At 45.3% G+C, this 23,269-nt stretch overlaps 1 long non-coding RNA gene across 1 annotated transcript in view; it reads left to right on the top strand.

Annotated features, from left to right (window-relative positions):
• The window catches only part of LOC142106992 (uncharacterized), a 35,053-nt gene that overhangs the window by 6,414 nt on the left and 5,370 nt on the right, over positions 1-23,269 (top strand). The gene's annotated exons all lie outside the window — the stretch shown is intronic.

Genomic DNA, 23,269 nt, shown 5'->3' with positions numbered 1-23,269 from the left:
ATCAACTTGTTTGATTCGCACCAATAAATGTACCTGGACTGCGTAGATGAGTGGGTCACCACAATATATTAAAAACCCTGCACTTTTATGAATCGCACCAATAAATGTACCTGGACTGCGTAGAGGAGTGGGTCACCACAATATATTAAAAACCCTGAACTTTTATGAATCGCACCAATAAATGTACCTGGACTGCCTAGAGGAGGGGGCACTGGGCACCACAATAAAATATATAAAAAACCTTCAACAGGTCTGCATTACACTACACACACGGCTGCTCCTCCATCCTCTCCATCATATACATGTTGGAGTTTTAGCGTGTGACAACCTCTTGTTTTTGATAATGTCAGTGCATTTTGAATATTTTTCAATTTGCCCCACACCACTGAATGTACTTTATCTATGATACGCATCTATCTATCTTGACTGCGTAGTGTGGTGGCCCCGGTACACAATTTGGTACCGAGGCCACAATATAATTAAAAAACCCTCCACGTGTCAGAATTCCACCAAACAAGTATTCGGACTGCGTAGTGGGGTGGCCCCGGTACCCAATTTGATACCGGGGCCACAATAAAATAAATACACCCTCCACGTGTCAGAATTCCACCAAACAAGTATCTGGACTGCGTAGTGGGGTGGCCCCGGTACCCAATTTGATACCGGGGCCACAATACCTCCTCCAAACATGGTACAGACAATTCGTCATTGAGATCCCATCAAGTATGTTAAAGACAGACAGGGTCCAAGTGTTATTGGTTGACTTTGTAAACCAAAAAACTGTCCCTGTTGCACATAGTCGTGCAATGAAGACTGACTTTTTCATTTAAAGGCACCATCTTTCAAGTGTAGTGTTTGTAAGTCATATTATACTTTTGGTAAAATTGGTTTATTTTGTTCCTCTTTATGGTAACTACTAATAGAATTAAAGTATTAAATAGAGTGGTATAGAGTTGTAGTGTGGTATAGATAGAGTGGTCCCCACAATATAATAATAAAACCCTCAACTGGTCTGAATTCCACCAAACAAGTATCTGGACTGCGTAGTGTGGTGGCACCGGTACACAATTTGGTACCGAGGCCACAATATAATTAAAAAATTGGGCATCAACTGTCACCGTTGTTTAATATCTGATACACCTAAATATGGACTGCACAGTGGAGTGGCCCCGGTAGTAAATTTGGTGCCGGGGCCACAATACCTCCTCCAACTTCCAAGTGTAGTGTTTATAAAGACAGACAGCGTCGAAGTGTTATTAGTTGACTTTCTTAACCCTAAAATTGTCCCTGTTGCAAATATTCGTGCAATGGACAGTTACTTTTTTTATTGAAAGACTCAAGCTTTCAAGTGTAGTGTTTATAAAATATAAACAACAATACAGTAGTTTTAGAGCACGTCAATACCTCTTGTTTTAAATTATGACACGGCATTTTACTTTTGGTTTAATTTCTTGTATTTTTTTAAATTTGGTTTTACTTTTTGAACATGGCAAACGACTGTTGATTGGTCATATAATGCCAAAAAAAAAAGTTCCAAGATGGAATTGTCCTTGGGCCCTCACACCCACCCTTATGTTGTTGAAATAGGACATGCACACTTTAACAAACCAATCATTTCAGCGACAGGGCCTACCAAACAACTTTGGCTGAAATGATTGGTTTGTTTGGGCCCCCACACCAAAAAAGCTATTCATCTCTCCCTGTACAGACAAAACAGGCTCTACTGAGGCAAGATGTCGTCCTCATCCTCAACCTCTGATTCCTCTCCCCCTACAGTGTGTACTTCCTCCTCATCACACATTATCAATTCGTCCCCGCTGGACTCCACAACCACAGGTCCCTCTGTAGTATCTGGAGGGCAGTGCTGTACTTCATTGAGGAATTGATTATTCATTTTTATAAACATCATTTTTTCAACGTTATGAGGAAGCAACCTCCTTCGCCGCTCACTGACCAGGTTCCCCGCTGCACTAAAAACTCTTTCCGAGTACACACTGGAGGGGGGACAACTCAGGTAAAATAGAGCCAGTTTGTACAGGGGCTTCCAAACTGCCTTTTTTTCCTGCCAGTAACAATATGGACTGTCTGACATGTCTACTTGGATGGTGTCAGGAAAGTAATCATCCACAATTTTTTCTATTGTGACAGCATCCAATGCAGCGAGAGTAGACATGTCTGCAATGGTTGGCAGGTCCTTCAGTCCGGACCAGATGTTATCAGCATCCCCGCCAGTGCCTCTTTTGGGAAAACTGAGCTTTTTCCTCGCAGCCATAGATGTGGAAGAAAATGAGGGTGGAGCTGTTGGCATGTCACGGTCCTCTTCAGAGGACAATCTCCTGACCAGCAGGTCTTTGCATCGCTGTAGACTTGTGTCCGCCGGAAACAGAGACACAACATACGCTTTAAACCGTGGATCGAGCACGGTGGCCAGAAGGTATTCCTCGGACTTTAAAAGAGTGACCACCCTCGGATCCTGGCAAAGCGTACGAAGGGCTACATCCACAAGAGCTACATGCTTGGTGTAATCGCAATGGCTTACCAGCTCCTCCCTCACTTGCTCCAGCTGCTTCTGCAACAGCCTGATCAGGGGAATGACCTGACTCAAGCTGGCAGTGTCGGAACTGACTTCTCGTGTGGCAAGTTCAAATGGCTGCAGAACCTTGCACAACACGGAAATCAGTCTCCACTGCGCTTGACTGAGGCGCATCCCCACTCCTTTGCCTATGTCGTAGGTGGCTGTGTAGGCCTGAATGGCCTTTTGCTGCTCCTCCATCCTCTGCAGCATATAGAGGGTGGAGTTCCAGCGCGTCACAACCTCTTGTTTGAGGTGATGGCAGGGCAGGTTCATGCTTTTTTGATGTGCCTCTAGCCTGTGGTAGGCACTGGCTGAATGCCGAAAGTGTCCAGCAATTTTGCGCGCCACCGCAAGCATCTCCTGCACACCCCTGTCACTCTTGAGGTAATGCTGCACCACCAAATTAATGGTGTGGGCAAAACATGGGACGTGCTGGAAATTGCCCATATTTAATGCCCGCACAATGTTACTGGCATTGTCTGACACCACAAATCCCCATGAGAGTCTAAGTGGGGTAAGCCACTGGGAGATAATTTCCCTCATTTTCTCTAATATGTTGTCAGCGTTGTGCCTCTTATTAAAGCCTGTAATACACAATGTTGCCTGCCTTTGCATGAGCAGCCATTTTGTAGATGCTGCTACTGATGCAGCTGTTGCTGTTGCTGCGGAAGGGGATGCATCTACCCAGTGGGCTGTCACAGTCATATAGTCCTTCGTTTGCCCAGAACCACTTGTCCACATGTCCGTGGTTAAGTGGACAGTGGGTACAACCGCATTTTTAAGAGCACTGAGGACACTTGCTCGTACTTTGTACATTTTTGGTATCGCCTGCCTAGTGAAGTGGAATCTCGAGGGGATTTGGTACCGGGGACACAATACCTCCATCAACCCTCTAAATCCCACTCCACTGATGGCGGACACCGGGCGCACATCTAACACCAACATTGCAGTTACAGCCGCAGTTATACGCTTTGCAATAGGGTGACTACTATCGTATTTTGTGGTCATGGCAAACGACTGTTGGACGGTCAATTGTTTTGTGAAAGACTTAGCGGTCTTACGACTTCCCCTCTGGGAAGATGACCGACTAACAGCAGCAACAGCAGCAGTGGCAGTAGTAGGCGTACCGCTGCAGGATTCCTCGGATGAATCCCGTATTGAGGAGGACTCAGTCTGGCTGCTGACTTGGGCTGCAGGACTGAATCTGATGGAGATTGTGGAGGAAGTTGACGAGGAGGGTGTTGCTGGTGTGTATCCAACTGGACCACGGGATTTAGGTGTCCCTGTACCGATGAGGGTCCTAGCCCCAGTTCCTGAACTAACCACTGAACTATGAAGGTTATTCAGGTGACGTATAAGGGAGGATGTTCCTAGGTGGGCAAGATCCTTACCCCTGCTTATTTGAGCTTTACATAAGCTACATATGGCCATACATTGGTTGTCTGGATTTGGATAAAAATAACTCCAGACCGAAGAGGTGCATTTTTTGGTCTTCTGACCAGGCATGACGATGGGCTTTTTCATCCCATGGACATCAGCTGTTTCCCCCCCTGGTGCCTCATTTACAATAACCACATCACCATCCTCATCATCAAGTTCCTCCACAGCGCCAGCTACATCATCAATAGCCTCCTCCCGAGCCACCTCTTCCCGTACAGTGATGGGAAGGTCAGGCTTGACAACCACCAACATCCTTGGACTCGCCTTGTGGATTTGTGATAATTTCTCTTTAGAAGGCAGAGTTGTTTGCTGTTTTGTTGCTGACAGCATAACTCTCTTCAATTTTTTTGTAGGGGGGGAGGAGGAGGAGGGCTAAGATCCGTGGGTGAAGCTGAACCACTAGTCATGAACACGGGCCAGGGCCTAAGCCGTTCCTTGCCACTCCATGTCGTAAATGGCATATTGGCAACTTTACGTTTCTCCTCAGATGATTTTAAGTTTCTCTTTTTGCTACTTTTTCTTAACTTGGGCTTTTTGGATTTTACATGCCCGGTACTACGAGATTGGGCATCGGGCTTGGAAGACGACGTTGATGGCATTTCATTGTCTATGTCATGACTAGTGGCAGCAGCTTCAGCATTAGGAGGAAGTGGGTCTTGATCTTTCCCTACTTTATCCTCCAAATTTTTGGTCTCCATTATATGTAGCACAAGATACTGCAGAATGTGTGAACTTGGTAATATTGCAGTACCAATGGACTTATACTGCTGTATTGGTTTTGCAAATTTGGTTATAATTATTATATATATTTTTTTTTTTAAATTTTTTTTTTTTTTTTTTTTACTTTTTTTTTATTTTTAAAAAACTTGGGAATAATGGGGAAATAACTATGCCCTTAGAAGCACAGAGCACAGGACACAGCACCACTGGACTGATACTGCAGAACACAGCACAGCACAGAACTAAACAGCACAGCACGAGATCTACCAGGACAGAGGACCACCTAGCACACCCTCCCTCTACCCTGATCAATGCCCGAGTGAAGATGGCGGTGACTAGCGGGGAATTTATAGGATCCGAGTATCGCGAGATCCGACAACGGGATTATGAGTCAGAGCCTCAGTTTCACATTTGAATTTGGCGCCAATACCCGGATCTGTCTCGGATCCGACTCGGATCCGCAACGTTCGGGTGGGCTCGGATTTCATAAATCCGAGTGCGCTCATCCCTAATTTAGATGTGCATTAAACTTGTACATAATCCCTGCTGTGACACATGTTGATTACATGGTGCCTTATATGCCACAGGTTTAACACTTAATATCTGGCTTCCAAATTTAGGACCATTAAACACTCAAGCCACAGCCAGAGCCATCTTAACACATGGCCACGCAGCGCAGGGCCCAAAATAAAGTGTCCGCTAGCCTGGTCAACTTGTCAGTATATTAATGAATTGTTTATAACTTCAAATATCAACCAAATCCATTAGAATACCTGTGAGTGATTGTGTAGGTAGTGGGCCATGGTAGTGCTTTGCCCTGGGACCAATAATGCTGGAATAGACAACTCTGTCCATGGCCCTATCCCCGTGGCTCACCAGAATGTAGTACATTCATCCAAATGCCTTCTCAAAGTCTAATGTGCGCCCAACTGGTTTTGTTGCCAGAGGCGTAACATTTGAAAGTAATGTAACAGTACACAGCTCTAGTAAATCCTGTCTGTTTGATGAAATAGGTATACATGTATGTAATGTTTATTTTCTGATTTCTTTCAGCACCAATGGAGGAAGCTGCCAATTGGCCTCCACCACCACCCACCGCAGCAGAAGTTATGGCCCACATGGGCCAAATTGTGGAGGACCTGGAAGGGCTCCAACAACATATTGCCAATATTAGATTCAAATTGGCCTACTGGGCCTCATTTCAAACTTAATTTTTTTTTTTGTCCACATATTTGTATGTAAATAGTTTCTAAACATAGTTCCATTTTAAAAATCTAATACATGTTTATAAAAAAACAAACCTTGGTGTGTGTGTCTTTATTCATCTCATTACACAACATGTGGGTATATATAATAATCCGAAAAGAGTAAGGAACAAAGATGATTTGCTTATAACATCATTTCTATAGCACACAAGGATTTCTTTAGGTGTTTGCATGTAATCCAAAAGTAACATGTGCCCTCCACGAACAAACCACCCCTATAAGAGGTATTTCATCTGTAGGCCCTGTGTGCAAGATAAATTCCCCAAAGTCAAATGCTCTAGCTAGTTACCAATTTCCCCAAATACATATGTCATTGTAGTGATAGTCCAAGGTTACGTTCAAGTATCAGAGCAAAGCCAGTGACACATTGAAGAGAGCCTAGAAAGTGTACCCAGAAGTGGCGTCAGTGGTGTAAGGCAGAAGTGCAAGCGAAGCAAAGGACCATGGTACTGGAGTGTGGAGAGCGGTATGTTTGGATAAAGCTGAGTACATGACATAACGTGTACGCCGTGGATCCAGATGAAAGTCTGTTTGCTGCCAATGTTGCATTTAATTCCAAGGAAGCTGTCCCCTACAACCCCCCCCCCCCCCCTCTTAGTCCATTCAGAATAATCAGTGTCCGCATGCACCTAATATTGTGCATGTGAAGTGTAGGGCGTGAGGCTTCTCGGATTTTACATCCAATAAAAGATTTTCATTCAATACAGTATAAATCAGAGGGCATATTTTACAATATGGTTGAGCGTGTATAACAAATCCAAAATAAAGCATTGTGTCACATTTCTTGTTAAGATAACTATTCCAGTCCACACATTACTTATGGGTATGCTTGGTATTTGAACTCATGTCTGCTGTGATGTGATAACCAGTGAGCTACCTGTGAACTGGGTATTTTGTGCGTAATTTGTGTGAATAATGAAGAGTAGTATTAAGTGTGAGGTGTCTGTAGCACGCATACTGTATTGTTGGTGTTGTCTGTGTTTTATTACATCTGAGGTTGGGGTAGTGGGTAGCTGTCCCACTTTGCATACAGTCATTCCTGAGTTCTGATCCAGACAGAAACTAGAGATGAGCCCACCCGAACGTTGCCGATCCGAGACAGATCCGGGTATTGGCGCCAAATTCAAATCTGAAACTGAGGCTCTGACTCATAATCCCGTTGTCGGATCTCGCGATACTCAGATCCTATAAATTCCCCGCTAGTCGCCGCCATCTTCACTCGGGCATTGATCAGGGTAGAGGGAGGGTGTGTTAGGTGGTCCTCTGTCCTGGTAGATCTCGTGCTGTGCTGTGTTCTGCAGTATCAGTCCAGTGGTGCTGTGTCCTGTGCTCTGTCCTGCTGAATTCCGTAGTGCTGCTGGGTCCTGTGCCGTGTCCTGTTCAGTCCAGTGGTGCTGTGTCCTGTGCTCTGTGCTTCTAAGGGCATAGTTATTTCCCCATTATTCCCAAGTTTTTAAAAATAAAAAAAAAAAAGTAAAAAAAAATAAATTAAAAATTAAAAAAAATATATATAATTATAACCAAATTTGCAAAACCAATCCAGCAGTATAAGTCCATTGGTACTGCAATATTACAAAGTTCACACATTCTGCAGTATCTTGTGCTACATATAATGGAGACCAAAAATTTGGAGGATAAAGTAGGGAAAGATCAAGACCCACTTCCTCCTAATGCTGAAGCTGCTGCCACTAGTCATGACATAGACGATGAAATGCCATCAACGTCGTCTTCCAAGCCCGATGCCCAATCTCGTAGTACCGGGCATGTAAAATCCAAAAAGCCCAAGTTAAGAAAAAGTAGCAAAAAGAGAAACTTAAAATCATCTGAGGCGAAACGTAAAGTTGCCAATATGCCATTTACGACACGGAGTGGCAAGGAACGGCTTAGGCCCTGGCCCGTGTTCATGACTAGTGGTTCAGCTTCACCCACGGATCTTAGCCCTCCTCCTCCTCCCCCCCCTACAAAAAAATTGAAGAGAGTTATGCTGTCAGCAACAAAACAGCAAACAACTCTGCCTTCTAAAGAGAAATTATCACAAATCCACAAGGCGAGTCCAAGGATGTTGGTGGTTGTCAAGCCTGACCTTCCCATCACTGTACGGGAAGAGGTGGCTCGGGAGGAGGCTATTGATGATGTAGCTGGCGCTGTGGAGGAACTTGATGATGAGGATGGTGATGTGGTTATTGTAAATGAGGCACCAGGGGGGGAAACAGCTGATGTCCATGGGATGAAAAAGCCCATCGTCATGCCTGGTCAGAAGACCAAAAAATGCACCTCTTCGGTCTGGAGTTATTTTTATCCAAATCCAGACAACCAATGTATGGCCATATGTAGCTTATGTAAAGCTCAAATAAGCAGGGGTAAGGATCTTGCCCACCTAGGAACATCCTCCCTTATACGTCACCTGAATAACCTTCATAGTTTAGTGGTTAGTTCAGGAACTGGGGCTAGGACCCTCATCGGTACAGGGACACCTAAATCTTCAACTTCCTCCACAATCTCCATCAGATTCAGTCCTGCAGCCCAAGTCAGCAGCCAGACTGAGTCCTCCTCAATACGGGATTCATCCAAAGAATCCTGCAGTGGTACGCCTACTACTGCCACTGCTGCTGTTGCTGCTGTTAGTCGGTCATCTTCCCAGAGGGGAAGTCGTAAGACCGCTAAGTCTTTCACAAAACAATTCACCGTCCAACAGTCGTTTGCCATGACCACAAAATACGATAGTAGTCACCCTATTGCAAAGCGTATAACTGCGGCTGTAACTGCAATGTTGGTGTTAGACGTGCGCCCGGTGTCCGCCATCAGTGGAGTGGGATTTAGAGGGTTGATGGAGGTATTGTGTCCCCGGTACCAAATCCCGTCGAGATTCCACTTCACTAGGCAGGCGATACCAAAAATGTACAGAGAAGTACGATCAAGTGTCCTCAGTGCTCTAAAAAATGCGGTTGTACCCACTGTCCACTTAACCACGGACATGTGGACAAGTGGTTCTGGGCAAACGAAGGACTATATGACTGTGACAGCCCACTGGGTAGATGCATCCCCTTCCGCAGCAACAGCAACAGCTGCATCAGTAGCAGCATCTACAAAATGGCTGCTCGTGCAAAGGCAGGCAACATTGTGTATTACAGGCTTTAATAAGAGGCACAACGCTGACAACATATTAGAGAAAATGAGGGAAATTATCTCCCAGTGGCTTACCCCACTTAGACTCTCATGGGGATTTGTGGTGTCAGACAATGCCAGTAACATTGTGCGGGCATTAAATATGGGCAATTTCCAGCATGTCCCATGTTTTGCCCACACCATTAATTTGGTGGTGCAGCATTACCTCAAGAGTGACAGGGGTGTGCAGGAGATGCTTGCGGTGGCGCGCAAAATTGCTGGACACTTTCGGCATTCAGCCAGTGCCTACCGCAGGCTAGAGGCACATCAAAAAAGCATGAACCTGCCCTGCCATTACCTCAAACAAGAGGTTGTGACGCGCTGGAACTCCACCCTCTATATGCTGCAAAGGATGGAGGAGCAGCAAAAGGCCATTCAGGCCTACACAGCCACCTACGACATAGGCAAAGGAGTGGGGATGCGCCTCAGTCAAGCGCAGTGGAGACTGATTTCCGTGTTGTGCAAGGTTCTGCAGCCATTTGAACTTGCCACACGAGAAGTCAGTTCCGATACTGCCAGCTTGAATCAGGTCATTCCCCTGATCAGGCTGTTGCAGAAGCAGCTGGAGAAAGTGAGGGAGGAGCTGGTAAGCCATTGCGATTACACCAAGCATGTAGCTCTTGTGGATGTAGCCCTTCGTACGCTTTGCCAGGATCCGAGGGTGGTCACTCTTTTAAAGTCCGAGGAATACATTCTGGCCACTGTGCTCGATCCTCGGTTTAAAGCGTATGTTGTGTCTCTGTTTCCGGCGGACACAAGTCTACAGCGGTGCAAAGACCTGCTGGTCAGGAGATTGTCCTCTGAAGAGGACCGTGACATGCCAACAGCTCCACCCTCATTTTCTTCCACATCTATGGCTGCGAGGAAAAAGCTCAGTTTTCCCAAAAGAGGCACTGGCGGGGATGCTGATAACATCTGGTCCGGACTGAAGGACCTGCCAACCATTGCAGACATGTCTACTCTCGCTGCATTGGATGCTGTCACAATAGAAAAAATTGTGGATGATTACTTTGCTGACACCATCCAAGTAGACATGTCAGACAGTCCATATTGTTACTGGCAGGAAAAAAAGGCAGTTTGGAAGCCCCTGTACAAACTGGCTCTATTTTACCTGAGTTGTCCCCCCTCCAGTGTGTACTCGGAAAGAGTTTTTAGTGCAGCGGGGAACCTGGTCAGTGAGCGGCGAAGGAGGTTGCTTCCTCATAACGTTGAAAAAATGATGTTTATAAAAATGAATAATCAATTCCTCAATGAAGTACAGCACTGCCCTCCAGATACTACAGAGGGACCTGTGGTTGTGGAGTCCAGCGGGGACGATTTGATAATGTGTGATGAGGAGGAAGTACACACTGTAGGGGGAGAGGAATCAGAGGTTGAGGATGAGGACGACATCTTGCCTCAGTAGAGCCTGTTTAGTCTGTACAGGGAGAGATGAATAGCTTTTTTTGGTGTAGGGGCCCAAACAAACCAATCATTTCAGCCAAAGTTGTTTGGTAGGCCCTGTCGCTGAAATGATTGGTTTGTTAAAGTGTGCATGTCCTATTTCAACAACATAAGGGTGGGTGTGAGGGCCCAAAGACAATTCCATCTTGGAACTTTTTTTTTTGCATTATATGACCAATCAACAGTCGTTTGCCATGTTCAAAAAGTAAAACCAAATTTAAACAAATTCAAGAAATTAAACCAAAAGTAAAATGCCGTGTCATAATTTAAAACAAGAGGTATTGACGTGCTCTAAAACTACTGTATTGTTGTTTATATTTTATAAACACTACACTTGAAAGCTTGAGTCTTTCAATAAAAAAGTAACTGTCCATTGCACGAATATTTGCAACAGGGACAATTTTAGGGTTAAGAAAGTCAACTAATAACACTTCGACGCTGTCTGTCTTTATAAACACTACACTTGGAAGTTGGAGGAGGTATTGTGGCCCCGGCACCAAATTTACTACCGGGGCCACTCCACTGTGCAGTCCATATTTAGGTGTATCAGATATTAAACAACGGTGACAGTTGATGCCCAATTTTTTAATTATATTGTGGCCTCGGTACCAAATTGTGTAACGGGGCCACCACACTACGCAGTCCATACCCTTTTTTGGTGGAATTCTGACCCGTGGAGGGTTTTTTAATTATATTGTGGCCTCGGTACCAAATTGTGTACCGGGGCGACCACACTACGCAGTCAAGATAGATAGATGCGTATCATAGATAAAGTACATTCAGTGGTGTGGGGCAAATTGAAAAATATTCAAAATGCACTGACATTATCAAAAACAAGAGGTTGTCACACGCTAAAACTCCAACATGTATATGATGGAGAGGATGGAGGAGCAGCCGTATGTGCAGTGTAATGCAGACCTGTTGAAGGTTTTTTATATATTTTATTGTGGTGCCCAGTGCCCACTCCTCTACGCAGTCCAGATACATTTATTGGTGCGAATCATAAAAGTTCAGGGTTTTTAATATATATTGTGGTGACCCACTCCTCTACGCAGTCCAGGTACATTTATTGGTGCGAATCATAAAAGTTCAGGGTTTTTAATATATATTGTGGTGACCCACTCCTCTACGCAGTCCAGGTACATTTATTGGTGCGAATCATAAAAGTTCAGGGTTTTTAATATATATTGTGGTGACCCACTCCTCTACGCAGTCCAGAAAGATACCTCGTTGCAACGTTTTGGACTAATAACTATATTGTGAGGTGTTCAGAATACACTGTAAATTAGTGGAAATGCTTGTTATTGAATGTTATTGAGGTTACTAATAGCATAGGAGTGAAAATAAGCCCAAAAACTTGATTTTTAAACTTTTTATGTTTTTTCCAAAAAAAATCCGAATTCAAAACCTTAAATCCGAACCGAGACCTTTCGTCAAGTGTTTTGCGAGACAAATCCGAACCCCAAAAATAATGAAAATCCGGATCCAAAACACGAGACCTCAAAAGTCGCCGGTGCACATCCCTAACAGAAACCCTTCCTCTGTGTGGAGGTTGTATACACTCTTGTGTGTATCCTTTATGGAAGAGTATGCTGTGCATTTTGCTGTAAAGGCAAGATTTATTTACACCACATACATTTTGATACATTCGTTATTCATGTGTTTTTAATGTAGCCATTGTCTATGCATTTTGCGCACTATACGGCGACTTGAAATCCTAAACGGTGAAAGATCGTGAAGAATGTGTTTGTTAACAGTGTGTATTACGCTAATTAGTAGCAAAGGAAAAACAAGGTTGAGAGTGTTCCAGATTATTGTTAATCGACAGTGATTAATGAGTAAAGAGCTATCTCGTAAAAATAAGCCCCAGGCATGTTTGTTGTGTTGTATATAAATAAACTGTTGGCCCCTCCCACAGTGGGCATGAAGTATGCATTGTTTAGCTTGACGTCAATCAGTTGAGAGCCGTCGCTTATGCGTGTAGCATGTTTAAAGATCCGCAGGTGGGTGTGTTTTCTTAGGTTTGCACTGCTTATATCCGTCACTTAGTTGTAATGGACCACAAGTGGGTGTGTTTTTGCTGTTTGAGATGCTCATTTCACTCGCATATCGGTTTGCGTCACTCAAAGTATGCAACGCAGATGCGTGTGCGTTTGCGTTCCTTGATGAATCAGGCCCTATGTGTCTACAAGGAAACACGTCTAGCTCCACAGGTAGGGCCTGATTCATTAGCAATCGGATCTGCCATTTTTTGCGGATTTTATGCAAATCTTCTCTGTGCATGCCCAGAAAAGGGAGATATGAAGGAAATTCCGTTCCGTATGCTAATAATTTCTTAAGTTAAGAGGAAAATTCATCGTAAATGCACCTAAGAAGTTTTCTGACCACTTAGTAGGCGTTACCTCCGGATCCGTCTTATAGTTAACAAAAAACAAAAATATGCACAACATAAATCTTAATACACTTCAGCAGAAAAATATTTTTTTAAACAATAAATATATTTTATATTTAGCTCAAACATTAAACAGTGTGTATATTTTTTTAAAAGCAACCTTTATGATTTATTACAATTGTGGTTGTAATTAAATAATGTAAAGTGGCTGATGTGTCAACAGTTCACTGCTAATGTTTGTAAATAAACATCTAACAATACGTTAGTAATAATATAAAAATTAATTTATGAACATTTTACGGATAATTTGTGCAAACTTAAACCAAGCGTACTCTTATATCAGGGACACTTTGGACATCAATGCAAATATGGGAAGGATATTAATTACCTCACAAAGACAAGGGTGTTGGTGAGGATTCAAACTCAGGTTTCCACTGTTGAAAGGTGGATTGTCTAACCGCTATGCCAATGTGCAAGTAGTGAAAACAATATGTGAATGAAATGGGTGGGGTACGAAAGGACGTAGGTGGTGTCAACGACATGCAGGACGACGACCCAAAAAAACGAAAGTGACTTGGGCAACTGATAATAAAAGATGACTGACCTTAAGAATGACAGAAGAAGTCCCTGACAGTCTCCTAACAAATCCCGATCACCAGGAAGAATGGCTTCTTGTTTTGACGTCATAATCAATTGCAGACAAGATGTCGTTCTTCCTGGTGATCAGGATTTGTTAGGAGACTGTCCGGGATTAACAGTGAAAAGGTCTGTTTAGACACCACTGATACCACTAATGTAACACCTGTTATCAAACAAGAAAAAAATTATGTTGAATCCCAAGATATGAAAGAAGTTATACACAAAGGTATTTCAGTGAACATGTATAGACAACTAAATGCGTTGGTCACATACTTGTAAAATTAACCAAAATAGCGCCCGTTTTCCAGAATATATGGAGGTTAAGCCTACTATTATTGTGATTGTGCAACAGGGACCTCAACATAAACTGATCTTGAGCAGTGTGCAAGGTGAGCAAATAAGAGTATTTCTGGTGTTGGATATAAATTACAGATATAGAAGTTTAATGATAAACATTTATTATTTCCTTGTTATCTAGGGAAAGAAATCAAAGGGAATATAAACCCAAGCGACATCAAGAAAAAAATTAAAAACCTTGAGAAAAATTTTGTTGAAATGTGTATGCTGTTTGGAACTGTTCTGCCACAAACCAGTAGCGCCTTTAAAGTGTAATACTATTTTTTTCACTTCTCATATGCTGCAATAAATTTTTTTTTATTGTTTTTCCTGCAATAAAGCTGTTGCATGAACACTGTGTGGTTTATTCTGGGTATTTTACAAATAATAGTTAATAAAGGTTAATGTGACTTTATAAGTTTATAAAGGGTAAAAATGAATAGATTCTCATCATATATGCAAAGGGTAATAACACACGTGCATTAAACAAGTGTAATAGTCTGCAGCCAGACAGGTGCAATACACATCTATACAAAACACAAGTCAGTGATGTGTGGATACCGCACCACGTGGGACTGGTACAGCCATCACAAATTTACATACACACGGCCCCCAGGTCAAAGAAGTATCAGAGGATTGTGGTGGATTGGTCGGAAGTTCAAACACATTACACATCGGAAAGGAGATTGGAACAAAAATATTGAACGGTACGACCAACCAAATGAGGCGACAATCGTCCATTTGGGCAGACTTTCGACCATCGTGTCACTACACACACTGACCCGACTTTCGAATGAGCGGTTGTATGTTCGCTGGTTGAGCCGATTATTGGACAAAAACCCTGTTGTGTGTTGCTAGCTTTAGTAACAAACATAAAGGATCATGTTTTATTTGTTAAAATGACAAGTGAGGCTTTTAGGATGAACGCACTTAAAGGGCGACAGTGTTTGTAACAAGCTGAACACTTACCTGAAGGGGTTAACATAGGGTTGGGCCTGACCAATGGTAGCTCCCGTGAGAGGGACCTTGATTGAATATAGCAGGCTGTACTTCCTGGTCTGTCTCACTTTGAAGCACGGTATCCAGTGGGAGAACCTGCAGCAGAGAAGCGGATAAGTACCTTGTTTGCTGATTAAAATTTGCCTTTTTTCTATTGTCTCATAATTGTGTTGATCTGTAGTTCTGGTTTCCTTGGCTGACCCTATTGTTTTCTTTTCAATTTTCCTCTTTTCTTCTCTTTTTTATCTCCTTTTCACTCCCTTTTTTCCTCTCCTGCCCCCCCCCCACTCCCTTTTCTGCATCTCCACCTGTTGTCCAGCGCTTTTTCCCTGTGCATTCCCTGTGTTTTGTGGCCTTGTCCCTTGCGTCCCTTTCATCATGCCCCGTTCTAAGAGGGTCACCTCCCGCCCTGCCCGCCTCAGGTCTCCCTCCCTCTCGAATGCCGCCCGCCATTTTGTCTCCCCCTCCGCAGTCCCCTCTCCTGTGGCGGTGCCTAGGCACACACCGCGTCATCCCTGGCACCCAGGTCCCGAGCGCATGCGAAGGCAGCGCCTGCCTCGCACATGCGCAGGTCACGGGCGGCCTCGCGCCCGGCTGTCTTTTCAGAGGGGTCTTTCAGCAGGGGGATGGTGGGGGGAAGTAGCCGAAGCAGTTCCCTGGCGGCTTCCAACTCGTACACAGGGCACCAGACGGACAGCATTCCCTCTCCTGCGGCTAGCGCAGGGGGGGCGGGGGCATGAGTTCCACAAGCCCACCAGGGATTTCTCAAGGGCTAAATATTTTTAGACAATGCCCCATTACTCCTCCCATCGTATCTCGCGGGGGCAGGTCACAGAATCTTAACCCCCCCTGCACCACATCAGCTTCATTTTCTGCCAAGCCCCTTTTTGCCCCACAGTAGTAGAGGCTCAGCATGGGTCATCGGGGTGCGACTAGTTCATTGGGCCAGTTCACTCCGCAGAGAGAGACCCTGCACTATGCAGGGGCAGAAACATTTAATAGCGGGGTCACAAGCGATTTGGAGGTTAGGAGCGAGGCGCCTGTGTGGCCCCCTCTGTATCGGCAGCGTCTGTCGCCTGCGCCGGATCGGTCATTTATGTCGCGACGGGGTAGTTCTCCGGATAACTTAGCAAGGGGTCTCGGCTATAGGGGTTACGGTGGCGGGTCGGATAATGTGATAGTTGATTACCACCATACTAGCATCGGTGATCCGTGGGTGTAGGCCCTGCCATCGCGGGAGCAGGTTATGTCGGGGGACTAGACGGCGTGGCGGCGCTTGGATTATCACCCTCGGTCACAACTCACCATCCCCTTTTCTGTTGCAGAGCCAGGTCAGGAAACGAGCGCAGACAGCGGGGGCCGATCAAGGCCTGAGCCATGTGAGCAGAGGTCGGCAAGGGCCAATGAGGATTCGACACCGGTCACATCAGGGGAGCAGGTCGTGTCAGCCAAAGAGGGAGAGTCATCTGCCGGTGCCGGGAATCCTGTTCCTGTGGGTGAGTCCAGTTCTGCTATTACACAAAAATCACAGCTGTTGGGTTCACCTGTTCTCTCCACTAGTAGTGAGTCCTCTGATTCCGAGGATAGGCCCAGGAAACTTATCAGGTTGTTGGAGTCGCAATTATTAGGTAAACGCAGTAGGCAAACACATCAGGCTAGAGACACAGATCAGTCAGTCATACGGAGTGAATTAGGGCAGGTCGAAACCCTGGAAATAACACATGGGATTAGGCGAGATAGAATAAAACGAGGGAAGTATGTAGACATGTATGCATTGATGGGTGAGGACAAGAAGGCTTTGGCGGCGGCAGGTGAGAAGTCAGGCAGGTGGGAGGAGAGGTACTGATCGTTCCCTAGATGGGTCAATGCCTTCTGTATTTTCGCGATGATCTATCTTGAGACTAGGCCCAGCGAGCAGGCGGAGGTGTGGAGATACATGCACCTTATTAGCGGAATGTTTGTAAAGGAGGGCACGGTAATTTGGAGGGCATATGACGAGCTCTTCAGGAAGCGTATGAATGGGCGGGAGAAGTTGCCTCTCGGTTCAAAGGATATTGACACCTGGTTAGAGCTGATGAGACCTAGCAACCAGGCATCAGAGGGCAGTACAGGCAAGAGGTTTCATGGGCCGGGGAGGGCGCCAAATACCCTCCCCACAAAAGGAAGGTGCTATGACTTTAACGCAGGGTCTTGCCAGAGAGGATCCTCCTGTAGATTCAGACATTCCTGCACGTCATGCGGCGGACAACATCCAGCCGCTGAGTGCGCAAAGTCCCGAGGTAGTGGGGGAAGGGGAAGAGGCATGAGTACAGCTATGCCTAGTCAAGAGTCCATCGCCAATTCATTTGGCGGAACTGGACAAGTGGCTCGCATGGTTTGACAACAGAGACACCGCGGCGCTCCTTCATGAAGGTTTTCACCTCGGGTTCAAACTTCCAGTTCAGGGCAGCATTTCCACAGTGGCGCCGGTTAATTTAAAATCAGCTCTCGCCCTTCCAGAAGTGTTAGATGAGAAAATAGGGAAGGAGGTTAGTCTGGGCCGCATGATTGGCCCATTCCGACTTCCTTCCATTCCCAACCTGCTCTTGTCCCCAGTGGGGGTAGTCCCGAAGAAGGCTGAGGGAAAATTCAGATTGATCCAGCATTTGTCTTATCCGGCTGGCCAATCTGTGAATGATGCAATCGACGCCACCCTGAGTTCGGTCAGTTATTAGTCTTTTGAGTCTGCGTTGGCATTAGTGCAAGAATGCGGTAGGGGTGCCCTTTTAGCTAAAATTGATATTGAGTCGGCTTTCAGGTTGTTGCCCCTTCATCCGGAGTCGTATCAATACATGGGTTTTCGGCATCGTGGTGGATACTATATCGATCGCTGTCTTCCCATGGGTTGTTCGATCTCCTGTGCGCTATTCGAAAAGTTTAGCAGTTTCTTGCATTGGTGCATTCAGACGGGAACAGGGTGCCGGTGGATTGCGCACTCTTGATGACTTCTTGGTTATCGGACCACCTGATTCCACAAGTTGTCAGGATACACTGTTTTCCACTCAGGCGTAATTTAGGATGCTGGGGTCCCCATTGCCGCTGACAAATCGGAGGGCCCATCTACGTGTCTCTCATTCCTAGGAATTGAGATCTGCAGGCTCCCTTCTGAGAAGGTGGCGAAGATGTACGAGGCCATTGCGGAGGTGTTAGTTTCCAGCTCCAGTCCACTGAGGCAGGTTCAGTCTTTGTTAGGGAGGTTCAATTTTTCCTGCCGCGTCATTCCCATGGGGAGAGTTTTCTGTAGAAAATTACAGAGAGCCACCGCGGGTAGGATTAGGCCGCATGCGGCTGTACGGCTATCCAAGGAGATCAGGGAGGATTTCCAAATCTGTTCATCTTCCTCAGGGAATTCAACGACAGGCGAATTTGGCCGTCGCCACCCATAGCAAACTTTAATATCAATCTTTTTACGGATGCTTCCGGAGCATGCGGCTTCGGGGCTCTTCTGGACGGGCATTGGTGTGTGGCAGGCTGGCCGGAGGAGTGGCATAGAGTAGGAATTATGAAGAACTTGTTGGTCCTGGAGCTATTCCCGATTGTGGTGGCAATCGAACTGTGGGCACCCGCGTTGCGGGGTAGCCACATAGTCTTTTGGTGCGACAATATGGGGGTGGTCCAGTCGATCAACAAACAGAGTGCCTCGGCTCATCATGCTATATCTCTGCTGCGTCATCTAGTTTTGCGCTGTCTGCAGAATGATATTTCGTTTAGGGCTAAACACGTGCCGGGGGTGCAGAATAGCTTGGGCGATGCATTGTCTTGCTTCCAATGGAGCAGGTTTCGTAGTTTGGCTCCCCAGGCGGACAGTGTTGGTATTCCGTGTCCCCCTTGTGTTTGGCAGATCATCAAGCCGGCATAAGAGGGTTTGTAGAACAGGCGGTAGCTCCCTCCACCCTGAAAACGTATCAGTCAGCATGGAGACGGTGGTCACTCTTCAGCAGACAGAAAGACCAATCGGAGGCAGGTGAGCGTGACGCTATGCTAGCCTTTATGTGGGATAGATACTCCAATGGGGAATCCAGAACCTCTATGTCATCTACCCTGGCGGGGATATCATTCATGGCTAGGATGCAAGGTTACCCGGATGTCCCAAAAGGGTTTATGATCAGCAAGGCCCTAAAATGGTGGCGAGGGTTCGTCCCTCTCATGCAGATGCTCGTTTACCGATCACCACCAGCATTCTGGACGACTTGATAAGGAACCTGGGTTTAGTCACAGTAGATGAATACGAAAGGCTCTTATTTAGTACTGCTTTCTCCATGGCATTTTTTGGAGCCTTTCGAGTTTCAGAACTAGGAGCTAGGTCCAGGGGGCATCAGGAGTCTGGTTTGAGGACTGAGCATGTCAGTTTGGGCGAAGGGATCTTGGCCTGTAAAATAGTTAGATCAAAGACTGACCAGGGTGGCAAGGGCTCATGGGTACAGTTAACCACGCAGCAACATAGTCAAATTTGCCCAGTCAAACTAGCGTCACAGTTTGTAAATAAGAGACCTCAGGCCTGCTTGTTCCTATGTCACTGTTACTGTATGTCACTGACGAAATATAAATTTTTGGCTATTTTGAAGCGGACCCTGCAGTCCCTTAATTTAGACAGCGCATTGTACGGGACACATTCCTTCAGGATTGGGGCGGCCACATCTACCGCTATGGCTGGGTCCACTACTGAAACCATAAAAGCCCTGGGCCGGTGGAAATCTACGGCTTATAAGTCTTACGTTAAAATTGATGGTGTTGTTGATTGATTGTTGTTATGCCTAATCATATTTCTGCTTTCACAGTTTTTCTTTTTCTAATTTCATTCTTTCCTGGTTCTCCAACCCACCCCACTTCCCTACCCCACCCCATCTTCTCCCTCCATTTGGTGGGCTACCCTGGGCTTTTCCGCTCGTCGCTTTAACGCGGGGGCGCGAAGGGATTTTCACCCGGGTTTCCCTGGGCGTAAGTTCTGATTAGTGGCGTGCAGCCGGGGTTTTTCCGGGTGTTGTTTACCTTCGCCTGGGTGGCCTGCAACCCATATGTGTCTCTCTTCCCTGATCCCTTCCTGTGGACGGTTATTTCCAACATGCTATCCTTCTCGTGCTTTTATGCTAAGCCTGGCCTGTCTTCCAAATTAAGGTGGTATTGTTTTTTAACACTGGTTTTCTGCTTTTAGGTGATGGTGTTCCAACTAAGATGGTGTGGATCATTGGTCATTCCTTTGTTTTCTGGGCCGCTGGCCACCCCAGGGCTAATGTAATCACGAATCACTGTGGCACTGTAATAAGATGGTTGGGCAGACGGGGCTTAGGCTGGCCTGATCTTATCCCATGGTTGGTGAGGCTCATTAAACAACAAGGCCCACCAAATGTCCTGGTAGTGCATGCGGGAGGCAATGATCTGGGTGAAGGAAAATCATTAGAACTCATCATTGAGATTCGGGAGGACCAGCGACGAATCCACGAGGCTTGGCCAGACATCATCATAGGTTGGTCGGCACTAATCCCCCTGCTGGCATGGAGAACAGCCACCCCCTTAAAGAAAATGACGGTCATTGCTAGGAAGTTAAATAGCGTCATCCGGAAGGTAGTTCGGTCATTGGGGGTATTATTATCGATCACCCGGGCATAGGGGTGGAGTCACCGCATCTATTTAGACGGGACGGCGTGCATCTAACGGAAGAAGGGATGGGTTCTTCATAGATAGGATTTGCGGGGGAGTGTCGGCGTGTCTCGGTTAGTGTGTGGCGGGCTGCGGCGTCTGTGGGGCGCAGCGGGGTAGGAAGGCACTGCATTCAGCGGCTGATTAGTGGGCGCACAGGTAGTTGGTCGTAAATCATGAAAGGCACCAGTTATTTCTTTTGGTCCTTCAGTGAGGAGGGTCCCTGTCCGGCTCAGTGAGGGAGGGCAGCGTGAGTTTGAAAGGGGCAGTCACTCTGACGCCAACTCAGTGCAAGTTATGTTGGGATTTGTTCCCCGTGGTTTGCGGACTTACGGCGGTTTGCGCCAGTCCCCAAAGTGATCTAGTGTTATCAGCTTGAGAGCTGTTTCGCAGTGCCCTTTCTCCGCCACCATAGGTTTTAGTTTAATATAGAATCATAATAAAAGTTCTGCCATTCTTTAATAACTTATTCATGTCTCCGTGTGTTTATTTGCATGCAAATGTTTAGATTGTAAGGTTGATGTGAAGTTTATGGGAACATACACGTTGAGCTCTTTAATGAAAATAAGAGTTTATGCTAATGTATATCAGATTAATTCACAATCAGAAATAAACACAAACATGTTTTAATCAGTATAAAGGGAAACAACAGATTTTCGTAATCAGCATCAGATCACGTAATTTGATACCTCAGTGGGCCTATAAACCTGCATATACTTGTCTCATTACAATCCACTATAAAAGACTGCTTCATGCACACTTGAAGTTGGTTAGGACGCTATAATTTTTCTGCTATGGATTTGTATAGTGGTCTTTTATTTGTATTGAGAGTTATATTTTAGTTTACTCTTGTAAGATATTTTATGTTACACAATAACAGTGCATCTCTATTTTCACATGTAATGTGCATTTTAATTAGAGATGGGCGGGTCCGATTCCCCGAGAACCGAACCCAACAGAACCCACCCGAACTGTGGGTATCCGAGTACCGAGCAGAGTAGCTTGGTACTCTCCCGCCCGCCCCGAATCCAAATCGAGGCCGAACGTCTTTGTGACGTCGTTGGATCTCGTGGCTCGGTTCTCGCGATACTTCAAGATGATAAATACACGACTCCACAGCAATCCATCGCCATTTGACAGAGGGAGAGAGCAGGGTGTAGTCACAGGCTGATTAGAGCAGGGACAGAGAATACAATATTCTTATTCCAATTGCTGTAACAAAAATAGCTAGAGAAGAGAGGAGGATAGAGGTTTATTTTTATTTTTTTATATTTGGCACTCCCCAGTGCTTTTGGGGTGTCCCCCATAATTGTGCATACATATTTCTGGCTGTCAAAAGTCATATTTGTCAGCAGTATCTTACCAAATAATTTTTACCACTACAAGTGCTTTGCGCTCAGAATGGATTCAAAGCAGTCCACATATGATCAGAATGAGCAACCAGCTTCTGTCACCATTCCTGATGTTACTGTTCCCAGTACGTCATCTGGGCAAGGCGATGTCAAACTACACAGTGTTTCGAAATCAGTCCAAAAAACAAAACCCCCAAAAAAATTTACTGTGTTGAAGCGAAAAAGAAGTGTTACTCAGCAAAAGTTAAGTGCCGATAAAAAAAAAATTGCCTACATGCCATTCTACACACGCAGTGGCAAATAGAGAATGAGGCCTTCACCTTTGCCTATTAGTGGCAGATCACAAAAAGTTACCGAGCCTACAATTGGTGCACAACTACTGTTACGCGTCAAAGCCGAGCTGCAAGATAACAGTAAGGCATTAGAGGATAATGTTTGCTCTGATTCACAAATGACACCAATCCCTGTGGAGAGTCCATCCAACAGTGGAATGTCTAATCGTGAGCATTCTGTTAGTGTACCCATAAAGAAGGGACCTTTCAGCAGTTCTGCTGATATGTACCTGAACAGCCCGAGTGTAGCCGCTGATACACAAATTGAGGATGCCACTTTGGAAATAGAAGAGGATGGGGGGGAGATTTGTGGAGGTGATGAGGGCGCTAATGAGGATGTTGATGATTATGATGCAGACAGATACCAAATTGCCTTTCTCAATTTCTATTTATATTCTAGATTATATAACGGCTGAATAGTTTTCTATTTTACTCCTAGTGGAGAGGGGATCTGATGCAGACAGATACCAAACTGCCTTTGTCCATTTCTTTGTATATTCAAATTTCTAGTTCTACAGTCTATGCAGGCTGCTTTTTTTATATTCAACTACAAGTGGAGGGTGGGGGGGCATAGATAGCCACCAAACTACCGTGGTCCATTTAATTTTACTTTCTAGTTCCACAGTCTGTGCAGGCTGCTTTTTTTAATATTCAACTACAAGTGTAGGGTGTAATATACACCCAAAGATGATGGCTGCATTGCCAATAATCAAAGATGGAGGAAGTAGACAACCAGGTTTGACTGTATAATTTGCAGACAAGTGTTCGAATTCAGGATGGCCTACCAGGGATTAAACTGTTTTTTTCATAATTTATTCGCTTTAGAATTACCTCACTTATCTAAGAAACTGGTGGAGCACTAAATTAGGTTATTTTAGACCAAAAAAAATTATTTTTTTCGAAAATAGCAAAACAAAACCAAACAAGACCAAAAC

Source organism: Mixophyes fleayi, chromosome 1, assembly GCF_038048845.1.
Source record: "Mixophyes fleayi isolate aMixFle1 chromosome 1, aMixFle1.hap1, whole genome shotgun sequence".
Taxonomy (NCBI): domain Eukaryota; kingdom Metazoa; phylum Chordata; class Amphibia; order Anura; family Limnodynastidae; genus Mixophyes; species Mixophyes fleayi.
The sequence above is the reverse complement of the archived record's forward strand: the minus strand, read 5'-3'. Positions and strand labels throughout refer to the sequence as shown.